The sequence below is a fragment of the Pan troglodytes genome, chromosome 18 (assembly GCF_028858775.2).
Source record: "Pan troglodytes isolate AG18354 chromosome 18, NHGRI_mPanTro3-v2.0_pri, whole genome shotgun sequence".
NCBI classification, from domain to species: Eukaryota; Metazoa; Chordata; class Mammalia; order Primates; family Hominidae; genus Pan; species Pan troglodytes.
Window position 1 is genome coordinate 50,044,476 of NC_072416.2, and position 10,067 is coordinate 50,054,542.

Consider the following 10,067-nt stretch of genomic DNA (forward strand, 5'->3'; position numbering starts at 1 on the left):
AAATGACTTTTGAAACATAGAGATTTTTATTCAGTTGAATATGTAGACAACCACCAGCTAATCTCTGTTGGCTTGGTAAGTACTCCAGTTCTCCCCTTTGTCTGGTAATCAAAGTAGACTTCCACTCATGAACCAATGAATTGATCACATGGTCAGAAGGTTCTAGAAACACAATGGTTCAGTTTGACACACACTTACTGAGTAGGCTGCCAAGTCTAGTGCTAAGTGCTTGGAGATAAACAAAATACAGTCCTTGTCTTTGTAAAGCACACATTTCTAATGGAAAAAGAACACATAATCAGATCATTTCAATGTCCTATGATAAGCAGAGACCTACGCACAAAGACTGATGTGAGCACAAAGCATGACCTCCCTCAGATACCACTCTGGAATTACAAACAAAGGTTTACTGTAAAAAAAAAAATGTATGAGTTAAATCTTGAAGAATGAGGAAGAATAGCAAGGAAAAGAGAGTATAGAAGGAAGTTCTAATAAAGAGAACAGCACAAAGGCATGGAGGTGTAAACAGTGTCTTTGTAAGAGGGGGAGGGCCTTATGAATGGTGTGTACTCTGGCATTGGTAGACCATAAATTTCTAGTTGGAGACTAGCAGAAGGCTATGTTGCAGAGCAGGGAACCAGTCATAGAGGGTGTTGTAGTCCATGCTAGGAAATTTGGAATTTATTCTGGAAGACTTAGAGAATAACAGGAGTAGTGGTTAGATTTGCATTTTAAATAGATCATTCTGGCTCCAGAGGGAGGAAGGGTTCAAGGGGATGAGGCTGGATGGTGACAAGAGAGGACAAGATGAGCCCTGGGCATTTGCAGATTTCCCCAGGGACACAAAGTAGCATTCACTCTCAAGTCAATGACAACAATGAGTTCTTTCTCATTAGGAGGAAAACCTAAACAGAGTACAAGTCTGAGTGAGACGCGGCAGGCCTTGCTCCTGGTAAATAGAAGGATAGCCAGGCTGGTTTGGATAAGAATAAGCTCATCTTGTATGAGTGGCCACTCTGCCCCACCTCATTTGATTAATAAGAATTTCCAGCCTGTGGACTTGAACCTAACAGACCATGATGGCTTGAACAGGCATTCATCAATCACTATATCTCCCCAAACCTCCAGACAGACTGACTTGGAGTGATAACTATTCCCTCTCTCATTCTTGCCATCTACACATTTATAATTTCCTAGTACATTTCACTTGATCAGCCAAATAGCCATTTTTTTACATACTTTCCTATAGCAAATGCTGGAAAGAAAAAGAGGTGTTTTCACCTGCCTGTTCTTCATAACTACATACAATAATAATCACAGCACTGGCATTGCTGCTGAGTAATTTAAAGTCCCAAAAGCAGTTTGTTCCCATAATCAGGCCCCTGAGGTCCTAGGTGTGTGGAGAGAGAAAAGAAAAATCCTGAAGAATCTCATCACTCAATGGAAAACTAACATTTAAAATGTTTCTTATAGGATTTTGTGGTTTAGAAAATACTCATCACCTGCATTGTCCTAATGATTTATGATGAGTGGGATCATAATTTGTGAGTGCTGGTGTCCTCTGCAGGAACACAGGCTTAACATCTTGTTCAAGGGTACCAGTTGGTAAGCTCCAGAATTTAAACCTAGGACATGGATTCTACTGCCTTACTCTGCTCTTCACGTCACACTGGAGCAGAATAACTTGACTCAGGATGGTTGGAGGAAGAGAGGTGGAAGAAGGCTGAGAAAAATAGTGAAGATGGAAGACTTTGTTTTGGGATCTTTCAGAATCTCTACTCTCAAGTGGTCCATTTTCTTGGACTACTATCCAGAGATAAGATGAGAATAAAGAGACAAAAAAAAATTGACTTCCTATTTAATCAGTGTGAAACCCCACTACCTATTCAAATTCTAGTTTAGCTTCAAGACCTAGCACAGACTCGTAAACCTTCTTTCACTATTAGAGCTTTCAGTCACTTACTTTTCCTTAGAACCTATGGAAAGAGATGGCAGACAATCCAGCATTTAATGACATCCTGCCACTTGCTGTTTACTGTTAGCTGTGCTTCATCAACAATGCTAAAACCTCTGCTATACAGAAATATAAATCCACCAGAGTGGTTGAGTCTTCCAGATAACTGATGGTTTTCTTTCTTAGGCCCGAGCATTTTTAAAAGTGCAAATATTTTGGCAAGAAGCACATTTATGGTATATCTCATACATCTCTGTCTTTTTAAACATGTTATGCTAAGCATGTTTTTGCCATCCATTATTGCACTGTGCCTTATTACTGGGTATCCCTGTACTTAATGCCCTGATAATCTGAAGTGTATTGTCTTTTATCTATTTGTTTTTCAAATCTCCTCTTACTGGGGAGGCTTTCAGCCATTACTGTGCCTCCAATGGGAATCTTTTTTTTTCCCCCTTCACTCTGACACGATCTCAGCTCACTGCAAACTCTGCCTCCTGTATTCAAGTGACTCTCCTGCCTCAGCCTCCTGAATAGATGGGATTACAGGAGCATGCCACCATGCCGGGCTAATTTTGTATTTTTAGTAGAAATGGGGTTTCACCATGTTGGCCAGGCTGGTCTCAAACGCCTAAGCCCAAGTGATCCACCTTCCTAGGCCTTCCAAAGTTTTGGGATTACAAGTGTGAGCCTTCGTGCCCAGCCTCTAATGGGAATCTTCTCTCACCTTCCAACTCACTGCTCCTAAAGCATCATGAACTGGGAAATCGGAGAGTCATGATTGTTAAACATATGGGCAAAGTATGAGTAAACAGGTCTCCAGTCAGGGCCAGAGGAACAATTTCCATTATTTGGGATGATCAAAGGTTTGATCAAAGATTCATATCTCTTGACTATTTTTAGTTGGAGAAATTTCCTGAATAGCTGAGCTCTGAATAGGGAAATGTTTCTGGAGGTAAAATTCATCAGGTAATGTTTTTACAGTATCCAACTCAGTGCCGAGGGCACAGCAGACACTGAACAAGGGCACAGCAGACACTGAACAAGTTACTTGGTGACTACAGTGTCCTCAACTGCAAAAAGTGTCCAATAATGACCAATAGAGTATTTGCATCACCTGCTATTTTGATTGCCCTCAAGATTTCAGGTAGTGGTAAAAAATGAACACAGCATCATTTTGATATGGTATCTTTGTAAGCAAACTTAAATTCTCTTTGGAACATGAGTACATGTAAGCAAAATGATGTGGTCCAACTAACTTTGAATAAATAGTGCTGCAACATCCAAAGACACAATGGGTTGAGTAACCTCTAAATCAACTGCCCTTATAAATGAAGATGGTCATTGTTAAACTTAAAAAAAAACTGAATGAATATGCATATTATACTTAAGATTGTTCTGGTTAATGTAAAGAACAACTGAGGAAAAGAATGAAACTGAAAAAAGAAAATGGCGTCCAAACCTTTCTTCAGACAAACAACCTCTGTGTCAGTTTTCAGGGTTCGTCATACTGTTTAATTTCAAATCTTTATGGAGAGGATATGGGGGGAATATCAATAAATGGCTCAAGAATAATTTTTCTTGTTCTGTTTTACTTTATTACATCATTGTATCAAGCGTAGGGTATCAGTGAGTTTTGGAAATTATGCCACCCAGACAAACCAGTGCAGTGATGACAATGGAGATTTCTGGCTCCTGTAGTCTTTGCCCACCCTCCTCTGAACCTGCTTTTTAGCATTTTAGAAGAATTGAGAGGAACTCTAGAAATTACAGCTTTGACCATTCAAAGGCTATCATCTGGGAAGTTTTAATGACTACATGGCTAGACTATCATATTTTTGCCCCAAGCTACTAATTGAGTCTCAAAGGTAGCATTCAGCATCCTTTCCTACCGAGATCTCATTATGCACGTGTAATGTGAGTAAACAATGAGATTCTATTAAATTACATTCCTCCCTTTAAATTAGCCTTAATACAGAAAGGGAGGAGACAGGGTGCTTATTCTTACAGAGATCAAGTAATTAATTTTGTAGGTTCTATGAAATATTGAAGGAAATCATGCAAATGAATTTGCAAACAATTAGAGCAGGAACTACTCAAATATGTGTATTTATGGAAAAAAGATATAAAGTGAATACAGATCAGTTCATTAGTCTCATGGAGTTTCTTCATCATGGTAAGAGTGTGGTACATGTGACTAAAGTGCTAAATAAAATTTTAGATAGATGTTTATTAATTGCTAGATGTTGACTTTTACTTTTAAAATCACTTTCAGAAATTCTAACATTGTGTTCGGTTACCATTTTAGTCCAATCTCATACCTAGAAGAAATTGTGTTCATAACCATAATACGCTCCCCTCCTTTATTTATACAGAATTTCAGGGTTTTCAACTTACTTCATAATCCAGGGACATTACAAGCACCTCAGTTAGGAATGCTATATTTTTGCAAAGCAAAGCTTGAAACAAAAATATTTTGTGGTTAAATGTTCATTAACTAGAAAATGTAACCCACACAAAAAGCACAAACCCAGAGCATATCAGATAATCAAGGTTTAATCAAGGTTTATTGTAGTATCTATTATTTAAAACTAGAAGCTAAATACATAAGAGCATCTCTCTGGCTTTGTGCTTCAAATATTTATACACATGTTTCCAAATGCTCCAGCATTAGCATTAGGGAAATATAATTTCCAGAAGGAAATATCTACATATTGCTCCTGTCAACTTCTGGGTATTTTCCCCACAATCGTTTGAAATCACTTGAAATCAGTCTTGTCAGCATCCAACCTTGACCCTAGGACAGGGTTTCTCCTCCTTAGCACTATGGACATTGTGGACTGCATAATTCTTTGTTGTGGCAGTGGCTGTCCTGGGCATTGTAGGATATTTAGCAGCATCTTTAGCCTCTACCCATAATAAGTCACTAGCATTTCTATAGGTGCCAGTAGCATGTCTCTAGATATTGCCAGATGTCCCCGGAAGAACAAAAATTTCTGACACAAAATAATGACTAAAGACATGACATCAGAGATCTATGGCACAATAAAGAGAGCTCCAACATGTATAGTGACTGGTAGCTTATGGCGTGGGGAGGGATGACAGAAAAAGAAATTAAAATACACGATTAGAAGATTCCTGAATTAAAGGAAAGAAACACTTAATTGAGAATAGAAAGGCCTGTTCACATCCTGAAGAAACACCAAGATGTAGTTTGGTAATAAACTTCAAGGATTAAAACAAAACAAAACAAAGATACAAAGGAGAAAAATATTCTGCCTCAGACTTAACCAAATAAATGCGATAAGATTATCAAAAAAAAAGTTCTGTTATTTGGGTGAGTTACCAAAATGAGGCATTCTTCTTTGCTTAAGAAGTGGGGCCCATGACACAGGGGGAGACTCTACTTTGTTAGATCGCTGCTCAAATTCTGGACCACAAACTTGGGCATTGGTGGTCGTTTTCTATTCCTAGTGGATACCCCCAGTGGATTCACTCATTAGAGGTTGTCTGAATGCGTATTATTTCCCAGGAGCATGTCAATTACCCCACTCTCTTACCAACAATGCTTTTATATATGGCCGGAAGTGTCCATTTTTATCTTCAATAAATTTTAATATTTACTAAGCTTTTATCTTCACTCGTTAGGAAAGAGCAGGCTTTTGTTGGTTAATTGCGCATTCCTTCTTCTTATATATTGCCTCAATGCATGTTGCCCATTTTCCTACCATTTTCTTTATTTTTTAAGTTGGACTGCAGTTGCTCTTTGTGAACTGTCAGATGCGTTGAGAGAATGGGCTTCTCCGGAGTGTATTTTATCTTTTGAATTTGTTTCTGGTGTTTTGCTGAACCAAAGGTTTTCATTTGAACGCGGTCAAATCCTTCAGACTTCTCCTTCACAGCCTCCGGGTATCTCATCTTCCTTGGAAAGGTCTTTATATCACTCTGGGATTATGATATTCTTATACTTTTAGTATTAACATGGCTGAACCGCAACCGATGACAGGAAATTGGATGCTTCTGACCCAGTGAGCAGAAGAACCCTGGGAAAAGGATGACATTTTTTTCAAAGGGCTAAAAATATAAAACATACAGACCAAACAGCAGAAAACTGAAAATCCAAGGTCTAAGGCAGCGCTTCTTGCCTACTTGTAATTTGTGAACTGATAGAAAGGACACAGAAACATACCTTAAGGTCCACTATCAGCTATGCTGCCTTATGGTATATTATGCATGCGTGTCTGCACATGTATATACACAAAGTTGGCAAGTTAATGATGTAAATAGGCTCTTCTACATGCCTAGAAAGAGAAGAAACTCTGAGAAAGCCCATAATTCTTTCCAATTTGGCATTCTTCTAAGTACCCAATACCAATATCCCATGGTATTCATCATCAACCGGGACTCTCAGATTAAACTTTTTTGATTCTGAAATTTTATAACCATCTACTCTATTCCCTTCTTTCCCCAATAGTCTAGTAAAAGCCCAAAATAGAGACTTTTCTAAACTACTGCTCCTGATCTCAACCCCCTACCCTACCTCCCTGGATTAAGTTCCTCTTGATTGATGGAGTTTGGTTGTCTGGATTCTGCAAGCTCAGCTGTCCCAATTTATAGTCTGGCTCCAAGCCCCACCCACTGCTGAATGACCAGGGGCAGTGTGATGTTGAACCTAAAGGTCTCTATTGTGACATATGTAGCTGGTACAAAAGAATGTTTGCTTGCCCTCTTGAAGGTCTTGAACACTGCTGGAAGCCTACTAGATATTTAATGTAATCACCATGATAATGGCTAAGATTTATTAAGCATCTGCTATGTGCTTTATGGTGCTAAGAACTTCTCATGTATTTACTCATTGAATCTTCACAAAAACCTTATGAAGTAGGTAAAATTATTATATTATCATTCCCCAATTTAGAGTATAAGTTAATGAAAGTCCCAAATAAAAATAACTCAAAAAGGCTTTTCCAAAAAAAGGGAGAGGATCCATTTGATCCATTGTAAGAAATTCTGTGATAGTTATTTATGTTAAACTTGGCTACCCCAAGCAATGAATGACACAGTGATAAAACAGACTCTTGTCTGGAGCTTTTCAAACTGTAAATGATTAATAATGTTCATTTCTTACTAAATGCCTTGAAGAAAGCAGTGCCCCTTCATGAGGGAGATAAGGTATACATAGAAAGTAGCAGAGAGTGGAATAAAAGGCAGGGTAAATCACTTTAACACTTGCAAATAAGAGAATTCACCAAGGAGGGCTTGGAGGCTGTTAAGATTTCCTCTAAGACAAGTCTCACCTTACATTACCACTGGGTATTTTCTAAGGCAGGGATTTCACCCATTCCATCTTTGGACTAGCAGTGTCTGTCTCAGGGGAATGAAGAAGAGTGGGAGGGATGATCCCATCTCTAGTCTTCACATGGACTAGAAATAAGTGTTGTGACATAAGAGCTTGTGAAATTTCTTTAATTCCCCCAATATTATCACTGTTTGGTTCATGTTCTTATACTATGCTAATTTTCCTATAGGAAAAAACAGTAAGACACTCAAAAGAAACCATTTACTGGTTTTGAGAGGCAATAGAAAGGGTCAGGTAGATAATTCTGTATCTAGTGCCTTCATTTTCTGTTACTACATAATGAATGACTACAAACTTAGTGGTTTAACACCATAAATTCATTATCTCACAGGTTTTGTGGGTCAGGAGCCTGACATGTTTTAGCTGGGTACCCACAAAGCTGAAAACAAGATGTTGGTCATTTACATAATCATCTGGAGACCAACCAGATAAATGTCCACCACCAAGCTCCCCCAGATTGTTGGAAGAATTTATTTTCTTGTGACTGTATGACTGAGGTTTCCATTTTCTTGCTAGTTGTTGGCCAGGGACTTCTCTCAGCAGCTAGAGGTTGCTCTCAGGCTCTTGTCACTTGGCCCTTTGCACAGGTAGTTTAGCATGTGACTGTTTAATCCTTCAAGACAAGCAGAATTTCTGTTTCTTTCTTTATAAATGTCCTGGCCTTTGAAGAACTCATTTGATTAGATGAGACCCATCCATGATAATCTTTCTTGTGATTAACTCAAAATCAACTTCTCTGGGACCTTAATTACGTCCACAGAATCCCTTCACCTTTATCATAGTATGCAACCTAATCATGAGAGTAAACAGCGCGAACACTAGGGGGGCAAGAATTGTGAGAGGCATATCAAAATTCTGCCTACCATGGCTGTGGACCCAGAACTTTATTAGGGATTAGAGGATGCACCATGAGAAAGCAACTCAAATCCTTGAGGAATGCAGAGAGAAGGCATAAGGACATAAGGGAGGTGGTGGCCTGGAATGAGACAGATGAAACTGTGTTTGCCTGCCAAAGGTGTCCCTGCTGTATCTGGAATGCTTCACTAGAAGCAGAAGGAGGAGGGAGCTGCAGGAAAAGTTGAATATTTATAACTTTCAGACTAAGGTTTTCTTCTATATCTGGCCACTCATCCTAAGAAGAGGAACCACATCACTGGCTGAGCCCAGACCTAGGAGGGCAGGTTATCTTATCTTGCATTGCAACTCTGATCAACTGATAGAGTCTGCATGCAGTGTCACCTTGAGAAATATTCTGAGACTGTGTTGTGGTTCAGCAGGAAAGAGTGTTGTGCTTGATTAGCTATGTCTTTCATGAACTCTGGATGGTGAATGGAAGTATGTTGAACAAGTACTTGTTATTCATGACTTAGACTGTACACATCACCTGAAGACATCTCAACAAACATTAAAACAAAATACAAATGCTTAGGAATATACACTGTATAGAAAAGAGATGACCTTTATAAGATTGTTTTGAGGACTAAGCTCTGATTTTTTTTTTTATCTTGCCCAAATTCCTATCTAAGGGGTCTGGGGAGTCATGCCCTACAAACCATGAATTCTCATCAGATGGGTTTTATTTAACCCTGTATATTGTAATTTACTTTCCAATCTGACTCTGGCATAACAAGGAAGAAAATCAAAATGTTTTATGCCGAAATATATTTCCTTGCCATACCTTGAAATTGTCCTGCAAAGTCTCTCGTAGGAAAAATCCACATTCTCTAGAGAATCCCTTTTCCCCTTTGTTTTTTTTCCCCTTCCTTTCCAGATCCAGGAGACAATCAACTAAGAGCCAGGCACCCTTTTAGGTCCGATAAGAAACATTTTACAACCTGCCCTCTCTGAAGTCTGCTATCTGAGAGCTTCCTCCGCACAATAAAACTTGGTTTCCACAGTCCTTTATCTTAACCTGAACATTTCCTTTGATTCCAGATCTTCAGATAAACTCAACCAATTGTCAACCAGAAAATGTTTAAATTTACCTATAGCCTAGAAGCCTCCACATTTTTTCCCACCTTTCTGAACAAAACCAATGTATTTCTTAAATGTATTTGATGTCTCATGCCTCCCTAAAATATATAAAACCAAGCTTTACAACGACCACCTTGGGCACATGTTCTCAGGACCTCCTGAGGACTGTGTCACGGGCCATGAGCATATTTGGCTCATATTTGGCTCAGAATAAATCTCTAAAAATATTTGACAGAGTTTGACTCCTTTCATCAACAGTTTCTTTGCTTCTCATCCCCCAAACGGTCATTTTTTCTACTTAAAGTCTCCCATTGGGAGGTTGTTTACTTATAGACCCAACCCATACACGATTTCTTGGGAAATACCAGGTAAATGTAAAAATGTACAGACCTCAAAGAGTGATGAAGTCATAAAACAGAAACCCTTCAATGTTTGAAAAAGTTTTATAAGAGTGAACAGTCTATCGACTCACCATTATGCCACCAAAGCAATAGGTAAATGTGTATCTTATTTCCCAGTGCTGCTTAGAAGCCACAGAAAGAAGGAGGTGCCCATATTAAAGAAAGGATTCATTGAATGACTTCCTGAAGAGTCGGATGAGCCACATCCCATTTAGCAGATAGAGAAATTCAGGGTCATGTCTGAGTCTGTAGGCCTCCACTAGATCTTCTCATTTGATCAGATCAAGTCTCCTGAGCATTTTAATATTGAGAACATTTGCAGTCCTCGTTGGAGTAATTTCTGCTTTCCCATTCCTTGGGGCTTGGCAAGAAGAAGTCACCT

The 10,067-nt window shown here is 38.9% G+C and overlaps 1 long non-coding RNA gene across 1 annotated transcript; it reads right to left on the reverse strand.

Annotated features, from left to right (window-relative positions):
* Positions 1-4,491: 4,491 nt before the first annotated feature.
* Positions 4,492-6,601, reverse strand: LOC100614148 (uncharacterized). The gene is made up of 2 exons (XR_128925.6): positions 6,492-6,601; positions 4,492-5,994 (listed from the first exon to the last, which is right to left on the reverse strand). It is a non-coding gene; the product is annotated as an uncharacterized LOC100614148 (long non-coding RNA).
* Positions 6,602-10,067: the final 3,466 nt, after the last annotated feature.